Source organism: Dermacentor albipictus, chromosome 5 (assembly GCF_038994185.2).
Source record: "Dermacentor albipictus isolate Rhodes 1998 colony chromosome 5, USDA_Dalb.pri_finalv2, whole genome shotgun sequence".
In the NCBI taxonomy this organism is placed as follows: Eukaryota; Metazoa; Arthropoda; class Arachnida; order Ixodida; family Ixodidae; genus Dermacentor; species Dermacentor albipictus.
In genome coordinates, this window is record NC_091825.1 from 96,574,794 (window position 1) to 96,591,933 (window position 17,140).

The window sequence follows — 17,140 nt, forward strand, 5'->3', positions numbered from 1 at the left end:
GTGAAAAATCGGGATGATCAAATTACACTTCCAAATTCTCTAAGAAACGTACAAGCATGGAATTTGAAATGGGATATGAAGCTTAACGCCAATAAACACGAAATGTTTTAATGTCACCAATAAAAAAGAACCCAATAACTTTAATTACTAACTGGACGGAACTGAAATTGCCATGTACGATGAGGTGGAATATTTAGGAGTCACTGAGAAGTAATCTGAACTGGGAACCACACATTACTTCAAGTTTGTAAGCGAGCTCGTAGAAAACTGCCCTTCCTTAAAAGAAGACTGCGTAACGCCCCGTAATAAGGTAAACCGAATGCCTACAAGATTGGTATTAGAGTCGCAGACATAATATGTTACCCATTTCAAAAATACTTAACTGACCAAATCGAAAATATCCGGAAATTCGCAGCACGCTTCATCTACTCGGACTACTCGCCATACAGTAGCGCAACTAGCCTAATAAAGAGAACAAATGTTCAACCACTAAGAAACCGCAGAATAATTTCTAAACTTAAATTTATGTACCTTCTGTAACATGGGCATTACAATATTCCTTGTTCTCGCTACTTGCAAGACCCATTTAACCACTCGACCAGAGCTAACCACTGTAAAACCATCCGCCAACCATTTAGTAAACTCCCATAAAAATACGTTATTTCCACAAGCCATATTTTATTGGAACAAATTACCGAGCCCTGCAGCGAACTGCACGACACTTGATGCATTTGTAAAAATCGTAGAGACAATGACATTTTCCGAGATTTAATAGTTTAAATTCCCGACTAACTGAGGTTTTTTTTTCTTTGTTGTATTAATACTATTTCTATAGCGTTTGCGTATTTACAGTGATCGCCTTTGTTTTGTTTATTTTTATGCTTTGTACTGTTTACATATTCACTGATGTACCCACTCTTGCTTTGGCCCGGAAAGGGTCTGCGGTATATGTAAATAAAGTGCCCATTCCCCACCGCCGATTCACTCAAGTTAAGAGGCTCGCAGCTCTTGAGAGCCCTGCAAAGCGCTGGTGAACTGCAAGAGCTACTGTTGCTTGAACGCTTATCTGTTGTCGAATTGGCGCCCCGAATGTGGGCCTTTCGGAGCAGATAATGTTGCAAAGGCAGTGGATCTTCAGCGCCCGTTAGTAAACTTCGGCAGCTGAAGCAAGCATATATCAGGCGTTTTTTGCATCGGCATTGTTTCGACACTGTTTTCGCATCGGCATGGTGGACATTGCCTCGTGCAGCTTTTGTGATTGCTACCAGATCCTTATAAGTCCTTATTTACTTCTGTTCGTTTGAAGACCAAAGCCAGGCTTTGTTTGACAGTCTAAGCTGGCTTACCAAAGCGTTCACAGAAGAAAATGCCTTCGACCCATCGACTCGATGGACTTCCGCGCAGGAAAAGCCACCAGAGCCTTGCTGCACTTTGTAAAGAAGAGTATAGGTTCTATACGTTTGCTCCGTGCCTGCTTGCTTTGCCGTAGAGCGTTTCGTAAAAGCACCATAATATCTTTACCTTTTAACTACCTGACCAAAGAGGGCATTGACTGGAGTAGATCGCAAGATAAAATTTTATTAGCCAGACGAGAAAGAAACAAATCACAACCAGGGGCCTGGCGAAAGCCCCGCGATTGCAGCTTAATATCCTCTGCTACCACTTTACCATTTTCATCCGCCGAACGCCCACCATTAAACTTATCTTATTGTTGCGCCACAAACATTTCTCCTTATTCCCCCATTTTTGACGGCTGCCTGCTGCGCGATAGATTTATGCCCCCCTTCCCCCCTTCGTCTACATCGATGTTCTTGTTATTCTTTTCCGAGTTGATTAATGCGAAGCCAAATGAACCTCTGGCTGGATATTTATTTTGCGAAACTATTTAAACGCCGCAGCAGATGGCGGTTAGCAGTTAGTCTTCATTTTTTGTTTCTCCAAATATCTCGCTTCCCGCCGTCTGGTCGTAATGGCTTCGACGAGAGATAGCTGCTACTGCAATATCTAAACCGCTCGCGAAGCAGTTTGCAGTGGTGTACGCGTTAACTATACCGCACTGGGCATGTGGACCTGCAACTCGTAACTACTAATAGCTTACTGCTAACGAATCGTCCTTTAAAGTACTATCTTGCAGGAAGATCTCGACCTCAAAGCACTACGAAATGAACTGCACTGGGCGCACGGCCGAGAAGTCGCAAGACTAATAGACACAAATGAGTGCTCTCCTCGACTGCGTTAACAGGTTTTTATTAGCTCGATGTCAACGTCCAGCGCTGATAATTAATTCAAACGCTCTGTGAAGGAATAACGCTCATTGGAAGAAATGGATAAGATGCGTTGGGAAAAGCACGCAAATAACGAATAAGGCCGTTTAGATAGTCGAGACTGGCAGTTAGGAAAACGTATGTGCCATTTGATGGCAATACAGACGGCGCCGCGAATTGACTCGATTTCAGTAGGGAGCCGATACTTGTTTCGGAGACAAGGACAAGAAACGCGAGAAGCAGGTGCTGGCGACTGCGCGCGCGGCGCAGGCACACCACGTGATGCGTTGTGCCCGACATGTGTGGTACAGCCCGACGAGTGGTAGTTGGTGGTTGAGAAGCCCCTTGGTATAAGTTCTGCGGTGGATTTCGCCGAACTGAATCCAGAAAATATAACTGCGGCTTCAGCGCGCTCATTTCTCGCAAAGAAAAATTGCACCGTTTTTCCATAAGGGTGAAGCAGTGAATGCGATAGCAACATGTTAGAATATTAGACAAAATGTAAGACTCGTAGCTGTAGTGGCAGTGTGTGAATTGAAGTAAACGTAAGCTGACTTATTAAAAACGAGCTGCTGTGCTGTGAAGATGGTTGGACAGCGAAGTTGTAAGCGACACTTAGAACGACTGCCCATTGCGACGTGGCTCGAAATTATTCACGTGGTGGCACTCACATGCACTTTACTTATTAGCCGAAGGCATTTCAACGGCCTGCGACTTGGCTTTCACCGCCACTTCATGCACCTGCAAAGTGTGGACCAGTGACAAACGAAATGCGCTAAACCTGGAACCACAGTCGATCACATGTGGAACAACAAAGTAAAAATTCTGCGTCTAGAAATTTATCCTAAATTTAGAATTGGCACTCTCGAAACTGTTGATTGCATTGTATCTTCGTCGCCTGGCCACGTTTTCGGCTTCACGACATTCATCATCATCCAACCGCGCTTGCGCTTAGCGTTTTGGACACATGTTCATTCCTGGCACGAACACGACGCCGGTGGTCACATTGTGGTCTCTGTTTTCTTCGCCGCTCCTCGTATGCACGCTGTTCTTCATGAGTGCTCACTATACGTGGCCTTCCCATAGCGCTGTCACAACACAAATACAGTGCCTTACTAAGCGGGCCCTCTTTATGCATTTGTAATGTTGTGACGTCACGTCCTGCGTTACAAACTGTGCTGTCTCAAGCCTGCACTTTAGCTTATATTTTATATGGGTATTGACTTCACGCCCCTTGTTACAAGCGGATGCCGTTATCAATTATTCTGAGCTTCCCATTGTCAACGACCGCTCATCATTCATCACGTCGACACGATAGGTGTTTTGTGATTTTCTTTATCGAAAGGACCTATGTGGCATGCACTGCATGTGTGATTCGAAAGGATACCCACTTTTCGCTTTAATTTTAGCCTGCGATTGCACTACCTCCGGGATGGGCCCATGAAAGAAGTTATTTTTACCCACGGGCACGACAAATGCATCGGGGGTCAGAGGTACAGCTTCGCTGTAAAAATGAATTACATTTCTAATGGTGGGATTGAACCCCGGGTGCCCCACTCTAATCATAAGGCTACAATCGCGTGTGTACATTTATCATGACAACGTCAACCGGCTCTTTGGGATGATCGCCGATGGTGTCACATTGCGTGGCATGGGCGCGCGGGGGCACATGCGCGCATGCCAGTTTTTTTTTACGCCAGAGACGCAGGAATAAAATAGGCAAATTTATAACATTCGATGAACCGCTACACGAAAACTTCGCTTCACACAGATTCGAAAATGTTCGTTGAATCTGCATATCACCTGACAATTCTTCTTCTTTTTCCTTGCACTTTTTTATTCACAGAAACACAAATGCTTAGTTTCTATCTATAATCAGTATTAAATATGAAACCCGAAATTACTATTACAATGAGCATTACTGTTCCAGTGTCACTATATACCAAGCGGAAAGGTTCAAGACTTCAGTTCGTCTTCACTGCGGCTCTCGAGAAAGCGGCCAATGAAGTTGAAAGCTCAGTGGAAGGTTCTCTGACAAGAAGGGGCCTAGAAGAAAGGGAACCGAGAAGCCCTATTTTTATTAATTTTATCACAAGAAGCCAACAAACAATGACACCAAAGATAACGTAAGGGGAAATTGCTTGTGCTTACTGATTGACTTAAAGAAATGATAAATTAATGGAAATAAAAAACGGATAAAAGAAACAGCTAGCCGCAGGTGCAGAACGATCCTACATCTTCGAATTACGGGTACGACGCTCTTACCAATTGAGCTACCGCGGCGCCGTTTTGCTATCCACTTTCTGGGGCATTTTATGTTTTTACTACTAGAACTAAACCTGGGAGGGTTAACCAGCGCCACCACTCACAAACATTGGCAGTGGATGTGGAACATCCTTTCTGACATAGGCATTAGGAGTACGTTATCTTTTTTGGGTGAAGGCAACTGGTCAATAAATCCCCACATGCTACCTGAAGGTATCAATGTTGCCGGATTCGAATGTTGAAGGCATCAGTGTTGCCGCCTTGAAAAATACAAGTCCACTCATCGAAACGTTGTCTCCTGCTTTCACCTTGTTCCCGTTTCGCTCATCGTAGCTACATCCAAGCATACACGCATGATAAATGCTCCAGCAGAAAGTAAGTTCTTGTGATGCCGTGGCAAGGCTTTTCGCTCCCTTGCGGTAGCCAGCTTAACCGATAAGCTCGACTCCACCTTAGCCATGCCATTCAAAGGATGAAACAGCCGTCGGGCAATCTGTCATTTTAGACACCTTATTATTATTTTAGTCGGTAAAAAGAAAGTGAATTTGTATCTTCAGCGTTGCGCAGTACTGGGTGTGCTCATTCGTAATGTTCTCTCTCTTTTTTGTCTCTGGCAATCTAAAATACGCTTGCCACCAAGCGGCACCAAAATATGACTGGCCAAGTAGCCAGTACACTCTAGATAAGGTTATGACAGGATAGTGGATCGCATAATCCCCTGGCAATTTTCAGTGGAAATATCTCGCGAGTACCGGTAATGTTTGATCTTTGTCATGCAGCATGGGGAATCTCAGCATTCTTTGTCGCCCCTATCTCTCGATTCATTTCACTGTGTACGACGCGTTTACGCCCCAACGTTTCTCCACCCTGACTCTTCGGAGTGTTAGGGAGGGAAAAAAAAAGAAAGAATAGTGAAACCATCCGGTGTTTGATGGAATAGAAACACATAGCGCACAAGACGCTGGCTATCGGAGCTGTGCCAGAAATAACAGGGAAATGGTACCGACAACGGAACGAAAGGAAAAAAAAAGGATCTATACGTTGCGTTCCGCCAGTGCTTGCAGCGAAGCCGTGCATCATCGCGCCCTGACCCAGACGTTGAAAGCGTCGACACAATGGCCCGTGAGGAGCTCGACAACGCGCGGTGAGAAATAGCGATTGCCCGCGAAACCGCTTTCCCGACAAAACGAAAGTTGACGCACAAAGCGAGACTAACGCCGCGTAGCGGCGGTGAGACGCTGCGATGCGAGAGGCAACCCTTAACGCTGCGGAGAGGAGCAGGAATGGCCTGCGTTCGACACCCGTCCCCGCGAACGCTCGGTCAGGATCGCGCCTTTGTTCCGCGGATGGGCGGACCCCGGAACGGCGTCTTTCTGGCTCGTTTGCCAGCTCGCGCTCGAAGATAAACGGGCCCGGGGAGCAAGATTTTGTAGCGCGGCCCGCTTGTGCCAGAGTCGAATGAACGCGCATGCCGACGGGCTATCCTTGTGTTCTGAAGCAGGAACGAGTAGATAGATACCCCTGTTTTCTTTATTGTGCAGGCGTTCGAGCCGTCCCTTAATAATATCATTTTTATCATCATTGTGGGTGCAGAGGGTGCTAAATGCTATGATGTGCCTCCCCCCTTCCCCAACGCCGTGTTAGCGAAGCATTGAAAACGTTTCCTGCCTTCGCTGACTTAAGTTTGGGACTCGTGTGTTAAAGAATGTTGCAATGCTGCACTGGCGAATACAAGGAACGGGTGAACGAATGACTACGAAACCAAACAGTTTCCCGATATACCAATCAACCGATCTGTCAACTAGTGGACTGACTTCAAAAATCAATCAATCAATCAATCAATCAATCAATCAATCAATCAGTCAATCAATCAATCAATCAATCGAATAAATAAACGTTTATTCGATTGATTGATTGATTGATTGATTGATTGATTGATTGATTGATTGATTGATTGATTGATTGATTGATTGATTGATTGATTGATTGATTGATTGATTGATTGACGGGTCAAGGTGTGCGGAATTGAAAATATGGGCAACGAATTTTGTTGGTGGTTCTAAAGTAATAATTACTGCATAATTTCGAAGTAGTTTAATGTGGAAGCGATATGTGCAAACACAAGGGTTCCTATTGCAAGGGGGCAAGCAAGCTTGAGTGGCAGTGGCTGTCCCTCTTGCTGGCCTATGGTGACAACTAGTGCAGGTTATCCTTGTGGAAGCTCTATGAAGCTGTCTTTCCTCTTGCTTTCATTGCCACTGCCGATTTTGCGTTTCATTCGGCAAGAACAACAGCGCCAACAACAAAAATGTTTTCACCACATCCATGCATACTATCATTACGTAGCCATACACAACATCAGCTGTTAGGAGCAACACTCCAAGGCCATCTAAGATTTCCAAAAGAGATTCTTTTACTAAGCCCTTCAGAATGATTACTGAAGTATGGGAAGGTTCGCATGAAGACTGTTAGTTTTAGAAGGTGCAATGAACGGGCTCCCACATTGCCCCCTCACTGCGCCAAAGCTCGTTGCAACTTTGTCGTTTACGGGCATCAGGATTTTACCGCACACTCTTTAAAGTATCGACACTGGTCACACTCGCCGTCTGCGAAGTTTCACATCCGCATCATCTGATCTCTTGTCGGTGAAGGATTCTCCCGAGACACGTTTATGAACTTAACCATCCTTGTGACCTGACGAATTGTCGGTGGGCCTGTTGCTACTGAATCACGGTGAACGTCTTTCTTTATTAGTACTATTACATGGATGCGAACGTTTTACAGCGTGATATTTTACACATGACAGATAGACGCGTGTGTCGCTTCGTGTCCAACTTGTCCATTTTGGTTTCTCTCTCTAGGACGTTCATCATGCTCCAGTGATGCTTGGACTAAGCCACCGCCGAATTCTGTGGTGACACGAGACATACATTTCGGCCAGTATTGTTCGAGTGCTTGCATACTATGAACTGTGTGTTTGTGTAGGGCCAAATAATGGTAAAACAAGTAGAGGCTTGTCCTCGTCTTTAGTATATATGTTCTATGCCGTAAATAATAAACAACGTAGTTGTCATATCGAACAATGTATTCCATTTCTCGCAGCAACGTAAGAAAACGCCACGGCCTCGAGGTATACAAATTTTGGCGCAAGCGGCTTTGACATAAACGTGAGCAAATTGTATTTCCTAAAATTGATAATTCTAACTTGTTTACCGGGCGCAAGTTGAACACACGGTGGAAGCTCCTGTAGAAACTGCGGGAGAAATGTAACGGTGGGACAAGCGCGTTCGTGGAGAAACAAGTTAAACGAAGTGTTTGAAAGTGCGATTGCAATCCTACGAACGAGAACCGTGTAATAGTCAAAAAGAAATTGAAAATCCGCCGAGCATTATATGCTTTATTCGAAAATACCACCACCAACAACAAGAAAAGTAGTGCTGACACAAAAATGACACAAGCGTGTGGACATAAGACGAAAGCCGGAGGAAATGAGCCTTATATTCAGTGATACGACGGGCCTTCGGCGCGAAATCGCCCGCTTTTCCCACATCGGACCGCACGCCGCATAGAATGCTCGAAGCTGGCGGTTATGCAGTGATCGGCGGCGCGGCACATCTCCGAAGCCGCGGAGCGGGCGACTTCGGCCCATCGACTTTAACGGCCTATTTACGTTATACGGCCGGTAAGGCACGTCTCCGTCGCAACCGTTTCAACGCGATAGCGTTAAGGAGCTCGTGTCGCAGAAAAGCCGGTGTCGTCGGCGTCGGTGTCGGTGTCGGCGTATTGCGGCGTTGACCGTGAGCGATAAATCACGGCAGGCACTCCATAAATAAAAAGCAACTTCCAAGATGGGCTGGGTGGGAATCGAACCAGGGTCTCCGGAGTGTGAGACGGAGACGCTACCACTCAGCCACGATTTCGATGCTTCCAAAAGGTACAAACGCGCCTCTAGTGAATGCGGTGTTGCCTTCGAAACGAGCCGTGGAAAGTTATACTGTGGTGTATATCGGTAATTATGAACATGTAACTTACAGAAGTCGCAATTACACGAGTAGCGAAGTGCGTTTCGCTGCATTTCTTCTGCGCTTTCCGCACACGGAGAGCCATCTTGCGGCAAACACAGAAGACCCCCTCCTCTCCATGTACGGCGCTGCCCCGACAGATGGCGCGCCACGCGCGCATTGGAGCTGTCGCGGCTCGGACTCTTTCCCCTGACAACGCTTCGCCTTGCTCCCTCTGTAGAATCAAGCGTCCTTCCTTTCTTTAGATCACTATTCTTTTACTACTTTCGAATTCATCACACTATACGTTCCGACCTAGCGTGGCAATCGTTGCTGTATACTGCCTGCTTCACAACGACGCCTTGAAATGGCTTGTGGAAACAATCTGGGAAACGTGCGAAATTGACGTAGTTTGGATGAAAAGCTGATAACGCAATGACGCGGTTGAAAAATAAACAAAAACATAGCGGGATATTTTTTTTCATAGTCTTTTGAACTTCTTTTCTACACTTATCTTGTCAGGAACATATGTCTACGCATGAATCGCCATTGCTATTTTCAGCGGTTGTCAGGAAAGAAGGCCCGTAAAATGTATCGTATATCCTTACAGTTAACCTTTTTTTAGGTACGCGTTGAGGTGAGTACTACGCAGCAATCACATTCCTTGCAATAGTACTATGACTCAAGTTGCTTGTTAGATAGCAACAATTGCACTGGCGCAAAATAAACGACCACATGTGGCACAAAAAAAAAGAAAGTCAGTGCCGGTTGTGAGGTACATTTTTTTTTTAATTGTGGCCATGTATATTTCACACTATTGAACCTAGTATAACCATTTTCGTTGTTTCTTTAGAAAACAACTTTAGAGAATGGAGGACCACAGTTGTATGAATTCCATATTCAGACTTTCCGTATCAAACTTCCTTAAATCAGGATAGAAAACACCAGCAAAAGGTCACAAGGGTATGGGTAAAGGACATTACATTCTATGCTAGTTATATCGCTTGTCCCTTCGCCTCTCCAAAACAGTCCTAAAAAAATTTGGCGCTAAATATTCGGCGCTTCGTGTGGGCCCTTTGCATGTCCAATCCCTGGAATAATTCTGATGGCCTTTCCCTAATAACATTCGCCAGCGTGCAAAATTCACACTCCCTTAAAGAACAAAAAAAAATTGTCGGTTTCGTCTGAAGAGCGAAGCATTACAGTGATTTATTGTTGCGTTTGGACACCTCGAATTCTGTTTGAACCATACGCGGGTGCGACATGTTGTTGCAACAACTATACTCTGAAGCATTGGACTATGTATCAACTGCGAGCTAATACCTTCGCAATTCACTCAGTGCTCAGCGCCTCGTGTCATCCTTCAAATCATAGTCGCGCACTTCAAAACTAACTTAAGTTTACAAGTATACAACAAAATGCTGAAGTTCTTACGTATGTGGGGAGGATATATATATATATATATATATATATATATATATATATATATATATATATATATATATATATATATATATATATATATACGAATCACTAGAAGCATTACACCGAGTGGGCAAGTTATGCTTGCTTCTGTCTCCTCGAATACAAATGGCGACATAGTCTGAACAAGTGCCGTGAAAATAACACCTGATCCACAAGTTAATCTTACTGATACAAGTCAATATGCCTTTTTCGGCGCCTCAACCATCGCCTTCTGGATGCCGCCGTAACGACACCTACGTTAAGCGCGTGGGGCAGTGCCCCTTGAAAGACCATGCCGCTGCCTTTCATTCACCCCACACACTGCACCGCAGACTCCCCGTCGCCACCTTAACTATTTCAAAATTACTCGACCTATTGCTTGACCGGCCGTTCTAATGCCTCAAAAACATGCCGCCAACGACTCCCTCGGATTACCTCCTAACCGTTCGCATCCCCAACACGCTCCCAAGCCCCCATATTTCTTAAAGATTTCATTTTTCTCTTTCTTTTTCTTTCACCCCCCCCCCCCCCTTTGTTGTGTCTTGGTACGGCCCTGGCACCCCCCTGCTTTTTTTTTCCCCTTTTTTCTGCTTCTATTTCTTTTCTTTCCTCCCCGCGTGCCCACTCTCACGCTCTTGTCCCTTCGTCTTGAGAATGAGGCTCACAGACGTCGGACGACAGCGCCTGTTCCCTCTTGTAATCTCTCTCTTTAAAACCAGCCGCCAGCAACAACACCCGCACGTGACGTCACTGCACTAACCCTTTAAAACTAACACGCCGAGGATGACGGGGCCGCCTTTGACGAAGATAGGTCCACCTATCGAAACGTTGGCCAGCCTGTCTGAGGCACTTCAACCCTGTTTTAAAAAAGTTTATACCACCATGTGGGAATAAAGTAATTCGGCGATGAAAGGTGCCGACCTAACCCGGTCGCTTATGCAGCGGCCGCATGTTAAGCTAGTATAGGCTCAGTCTAAACTCCGCGGGCTCTAACAGCTGGGGGGAAGGTGGGGAGGGCGCCTGACCGATAGGCAGCGGCATTTGTAAACGACCAGGAAGCAAATGAACCGCATCGAACGGGGAAGGCGGCGGGAGCTCGTTAACGTTGGTAAGACCTGTACATCAGAGCTCCCCTCCGTTTTGCTTGTTCGCTTTCCAGTTAAACCGGCGACGTTTTACATATTTGAATTCTGAAACTTTGCAATTTGCAGGGTCAGCGTTTCTCTTATTCCTCAACGGTTCAGCAGTGCACAGACGGTTTACCGAGCCCGTCATTTATATCCCTCCTCCCTTGTAGTTTCTTTGCTTCGCATGTTCAGCGTATGCGCAGCTTAGTGACTGCATCTCCTCCTCCTCCTCCCCCAAAAGCTCCGATGCTAATGCGTGCACTTTTGACCCCTATATCGCGATGGCAGAGGAGCGCCAAAAAAGAAAAGTTAATACAAAAGGTAGATAGGCATGCTCGACCCTTTCTTTGACACCCCGCCCACTCGCTCCACCGCTTCTTGCTCTTTTTTTTTTCTTTCTTTCCTTTTTTTTCCATTCTAGCGTTTCCGGACTGTGCGTATGCAGGGAGTCAAAGGTTCGTTCCGAGATGAATGGGCCTCCTTGTCTTCCCGATTCTACACGCAATGATCTTCGCTCTCTTGCGGAAGTACGTTTCCTGCGCGTTCGCTTACTTTCTTTTTTTCTGTAGGAAGTAAGAAAGGAAGCAGAAAGTGCAGAACGTGCACGTTCAAATAGATGGCCGTCTCTGCTATAGCTCCAGTCGCTCGGTGCCTCGTCTAGCTGCCGTGTGCCTGTTGATTACGCTATGACCAGCGCCGGGTTTTCTCGCGTTATAAGGACATCACTTGTTTCTTTTTTCTCGTCTTCTCCTTTCTTTTTCTCTTCTTCTTCTTTCTTTTCAAGCAAACGAAAAAAAAAAATAGTTCACGCAATTTGTTTCGAGGGAAGAGAGAAGGAATGGTGATGACGCGTGGGTCAATCCCCACGGTCGGGTCGTTTGCAGCACATTCGCATTGCGTCAAGCGGGTGCCTTTCGCATTACGTTGGCGGCTGCAGTCGTGCGTTGTTGAATGCGATTGGCTGCGTGGAAGCAGCATTTGGAAATGACAGCCTCTTGCGCCATGCAAGAGGATATCTAAATCAGGAAAAAAAGTGATTGATAAGCGTGTAAGCCAACAGATCAACTACTGCGGCGATGGGACGAAGGAGCTGCTAGCCGCAGGTGGTCATTGCCCAGCGTGGGTTGCCTAGCAACGCCCTCCGCTCAGCCGTCGTGCTTTGCATGCGAAAGGTGCAGATGGACTTAAAAATAATGATAAAAAAAATCCGGTGGAATGCCCCGAAGGTGCCAGCCTATACAGTGGCAGCTGAACCAGAAAGCAAGGAAAACGACAATGACTGTAGAGCAGGATCGTAGTTCTGCGCCAAATTCTTTAATTTGTTTTGTTGTGGTTATTCTTTACATGACCATTTATGTAGATTTTATTATTTAAGGACGTAGATCTGTCAGATAAATCCTAATTTTCCATTTGATTGTCTTTGTTTCATTTTATATTCCTCAAAATTATTTTTCATGTTGTGGACCAATCTCACCGGCTCGAAGAACCGCAGTTTGCAAAATTTCGATGAACGTCGATCAATAAACCAAAAGCGGCGGTACGAAGGCTGTACGGGGGCAACTCCAAAAGCCTGCACGACGGCCTCACGTCGCAGAACTGAGTATAGAGTCCTAGTTAAAGCGTACATTGCTTTCTCATCTGGCAGCTTTTCACTGCTAAGCCGGCAAGATGATGATAAGCGTGGTGATGATAATTACAATAGTCGGCACAATAATTGCTTCGGCACAAATGGCCACCTAAAGCTATCGTTGCCGAACGATTACATTCAGCGCAATAATGTTCAATTAAAAACCCACCGCGGTAGTGCAGGGGCTATGGCGTCGCGCTGCCGAGCCAAAGGTCGCGGATTCAATCCTGACAGCGGTGGCCTCGTTATGTTGGCGTGGATTAACGAAAAAAAAGAAAAGAAAGAAAGAAAAGTTCGTGCACTTAGATTTAGGTACATGTTATAGAATCCCAGTTGGTCCAAAATCAATACGGAAGGCCTCCCACTACGGCGTGTCTGGTAATGCGGTCGTCGGTTTGACACGTGATATAGTCCACAATTCATTTAAGACTCATTAAGGTTCAAGTGAATGCAATTGAAATGCATTCCGATTGCGCGGCCTGGGTGTGCAATGAATTCAAACCTCTTGAACATGCTCGTGCATAAAATGCAAGCCATTACGACAGGAGGGAACACCGGCTTTGGTTTGAAAATTGTCAAGCTGCAGCCTTGTTTCTATACGCTCAAAACAACTGTGAGAGCGGATTCACTGATGGGCGAGTAGCTTAGCAAGTATCATCTATAGTGAGTTCCTGCGATCACACGTGCCTATCGGGTTTAGTGCTTTATGCTTGACTGGTCCCGCGCTTGATGTTCTCCGGACCTTGAGGGAATATCGGTCGACTTCAGTGCCACATTTGTGGAGGCAGATTGATCTACTTTATTTTTGTTATTTTCCGAGGCATGCGCTCGTTTCCCTTGGACATAGAACAATGGCCTTACCGCCAAATTGTTCTGCGTGTGACCATGGATGCAGCTGTTCGTGATGTTTTCGTCAAGGAATGCGGAGGTCCTGTAGCATTGCTAAATATTTGTCAACGGTCATGCGTCTTCTCATGGTTCTCGTTCTGAGCTGCCTTCCCGGGATGCTTTATGTTTCGGAAAATAGAGAGAGAGAGAGAGAGAGAGAGGGAAGGGGAAAGGCAGCGAGGTTAACCAAATGGGTAGATCCGGTTTACTAACCTACGCTGGGGATAGAGGGGAGGGGGAGGTAAAGTGATAGCAAAGTAGAGATAAAGAAAGAAAGGACGAAAGAAAGCGTGTGTCTTTGACACATCTGAACATTGATCGCTCTCCCTCAAGTTTCGGAAGATGCCACGAATTAGGGTTTTATAAACACGACATATCGACCAGGCATGCCTAGCCTTCTTGGCCTTCCTCACCGCACCTGACGACGGGTTTGTGCGACCATCTGTGACTTTTAATGCACTTTCTGTAAGACCACACGCTTCAGCGAACTCGCCGCAATTTCCTTCTTTCCTTCCCTCCTCTCTCTCCCTGTGATCTTTGTTTTCCCCTCTCCCATTCTCCGGTGTAGGGTAGCCAACCGGACGTTATTCTGGTTAACCTCCCTGCCTTCTACTTTTCTCTTCCCTCCTCCTCCTCACCGCACCTCTTCTCTCTCTTCCTCCTAGAACGAAGCTGCCTATTCGGAACATCAAATACGAGGGACTCGGTCGAACCGGCGCGCGAGGCAGGGAATTTGAGGCTAAAATTAAAGCGCCATCCCACTGCACTTTACGAGGGACGGTACGCGGCCTTTCTGACAGGCGGAATTCCACCGGCATATACGCACGCCCGAAATTAACGCGAAAAAATAAAAAGGAAGAAAGAAAGATGGGGGCGTTTGGACGACAGCGCGAAGTGAGCCTCATTAGGCCAGGAATAACGGTTCGTATTGCTGGCCGCCCCCGACGCGATCTTTTTTATGCTCGCCACGCCCAGACGCTGCGTCGACCGGCATGCCACGCGTCGAACGGCGGCGAAAGTCACCGCGTGGTCCCCGTTTAACGCTTATCGCAAACCAGATCTTTCCATTCCGTCCAACCGTGCTTGCAGTATGGCGCCATAGCTCCACTGAAGCTTATCGCCGAGTCGGATCTCTCCGTTTCTGCCCGTTTCCTCTTCATCTTCTTTTCTCTCTTTTCCTTTCTTTTTCTTTTATATTTATACGTATAGACTGCACGCTCCACGTTCCGCAAGTTCCCGTTGTTTCGAGACGAATCGCGAGACACATCGCTCGTGAATGCAGACACGCGTGTGCGTACTCGCATCGAATGCCCATAAAGCGCACCTACTGCGTTTCACCGCGCCGAATGCGGTCACTCAGTGTTGCTGGCATTAGCGGAAATATGACAAAATCTCGGCACTGGCGAGGCAGTAGTACCGGGCACACGCCTGGCCATATACCCACGAGCCGCGCGCGGGATGGTGTCCATGGAACAAATTTCCGCGTTTGCGTGTGATGGATACTGTGGCGCGCGGTCAAGTATAAGCACTGAATGCGGACGCCGTGCGTTTTATTCTTGCTTCTGTATTCGTTTCCGCGCGTGAATTTGTGAACGGAGCCAGCTTTTCGTCGTTGGGTTTCCTACGGGCATACGATCGCAAGATTAGAGTATTTCATAAAGTAAAGCATATACAGCGCACCAAACTAATAAGAAAGAAAAAGAAAAAGTTCGCGTTGATGTTTCAGGTCCTACTCAGCGTGCAGTCCGTGTATCGCAAGCTGCCCTCAGACTCTGGACCCGTATTCACGAAAATATTTTTACGAGTAGAACTTTTCCTAAGAATATCTGCCAGCCAATCGTGATGTCGGGAATATAATTAGAGAAGGCGACCGGCGAACGTCAAAGAGCCCTCATACGAACTAAAAGCTCATCGTTACGCGTGACATGCTGTTATGATTGACACCGTTTAATAAGGTGACTGCACTGCATAGCGTGTCCTAATGCTCTCCGACGTGAGTATCTTGCAGGCGAGTCAGCTGCAATAAATACTCCCCGGTACTTCAGCTACGAAAACGCACGAAACAAGACTGACGAATAGCTGCTAGGCTACTTCCGGGCGACTTAATCTGGAAGGTCTTTAATAAGCGTGCTGACACAATCGCCGCGCTCATCACTAATATTTCCTGCCGCGGCGCCACCGTATCTTCCCGTGACATCTGCATCTTGGCAGCAGACGACAGTTCCGCAGACGGCTGGGCTACCAAAAGCCAAGCCAAGCGCGTATCCGCATTCAGCAACGTATGCCTCTCTTGCCCTAGCTTTGAAGCTCTTCGCGAACCCGCGCAGTCGTCCGGTGATGAGGTGATAGCTCATCTGTGCTCTAAATATACACTCGCGCCGAGGTCCTCATCAGGTGGCACTGTTCGCGAAGGGACCAACGATGCCGACGACCTAAGTGGCGCTCCAGGCACAAACCTCTCGGCTATCTCGCGCCGCCTCGCGCAAAAGACGGCGCTTAATTTTAGCCCGCAAAAACCAAGCAATGGCGAAGCTGCCGCAGGCGGCTTGCAAGTTTACTGGAGGTTAACCCGCTTGATGGATTGCCGCCCCTTGATGACAAGTACGATGACGAGAAGGGCGTCTGCGCTGGTCGAGCATGCTTCTCTCTTATAGTGACTTCTGCCAATTTCCCCCCCCCCCCCCCCCCCGTGCCCTTACGGCATTTAAATTCTTCTCTGCTTCCGCATAAAGCGCACACATTTGGCTGGACGCAGTATATTTTGCCTACCATTTTCGCTGCCGTCTTTCTGGAAATTTTAAATCTCCGGCATCAGGCAGAACACAACGGAAACCGCAGCGGTGGCCCATAGTGGTAGAGGATCCGCTTCGTACGGGGGAGGCACTGGGCTCGAATTCCGGTGGCGCCGAAAACCCACCGGTTCTTCTAATCAGTAAAGTTGTACCACGGCCTGGTGCTCGACTACTTGTGGGAGTTCGCATCTCGAAAGTGGGCCCATAAGGACTTCTAGGTGTGGTGTCCGGATGTACATTGTCATAACTTCACACGGCCTCAGTGCAGAGCATCCACCAGTGCTGTGAGAGGCAGAATGGAGATGCCGTCGGGTACCTGCCGGCAAAATAGGCGCAAGCGTGCTCCCGGCCTGGTGCCTGGCCATTGTGTGACCTCAACGGCTTGGAAAAAGGCGTTTCTTCTGAACCCGTTTCTTCTACACACTTACTTTCGCGCACGGCTAAAGTTTCCTTATATTAACAATAATGTTCAATGGTTTCTGCACAGTTTTGTTATCTGGGAAACATTAACGTTAGCATGATCCCTCTAGGGTCGTGGAAGCATCGGAACATAATGTAAGATGACGCATATGTAATCGTTTAACACCATGCTGCGGGAATGGTTCAATGCACAGCATTCTATGCATTCATCTTAGACGCAGATTTTCTTCTGGTGCCATATCTTTATCTCGAAGTTAATTACGTCCATTGCGCACCTCCGGACATTCCTTCG

At 46.9% G+C, this 17,140-nt stretch overlaps 2 protein-coding genes across 3 annotated transcripts in view; one reads left to right on the top strand and one right to left on the bottom strand.

Moving 5' to 3' along the window:
• Nucleotides 1–17,140, top strand: part of LOC135917243 (hepatocyte growth factor receptor-like) — a 594,900-nt gene that overhangs the window by 263,360 nt on the left and 314,400 nt on the right. The window lies entirely within an intron of this gene.
• The window catches only part of LOC139059963 (monocarboxylate transporter 10-like), a 273,923-nt gene that overhangs the window by 71,314 nt on the left and 185,469 nt on the right, over nt 1–17,140 (bottom strand). The gene's annotated exons all lie outside the window — the stretch shown is intronic.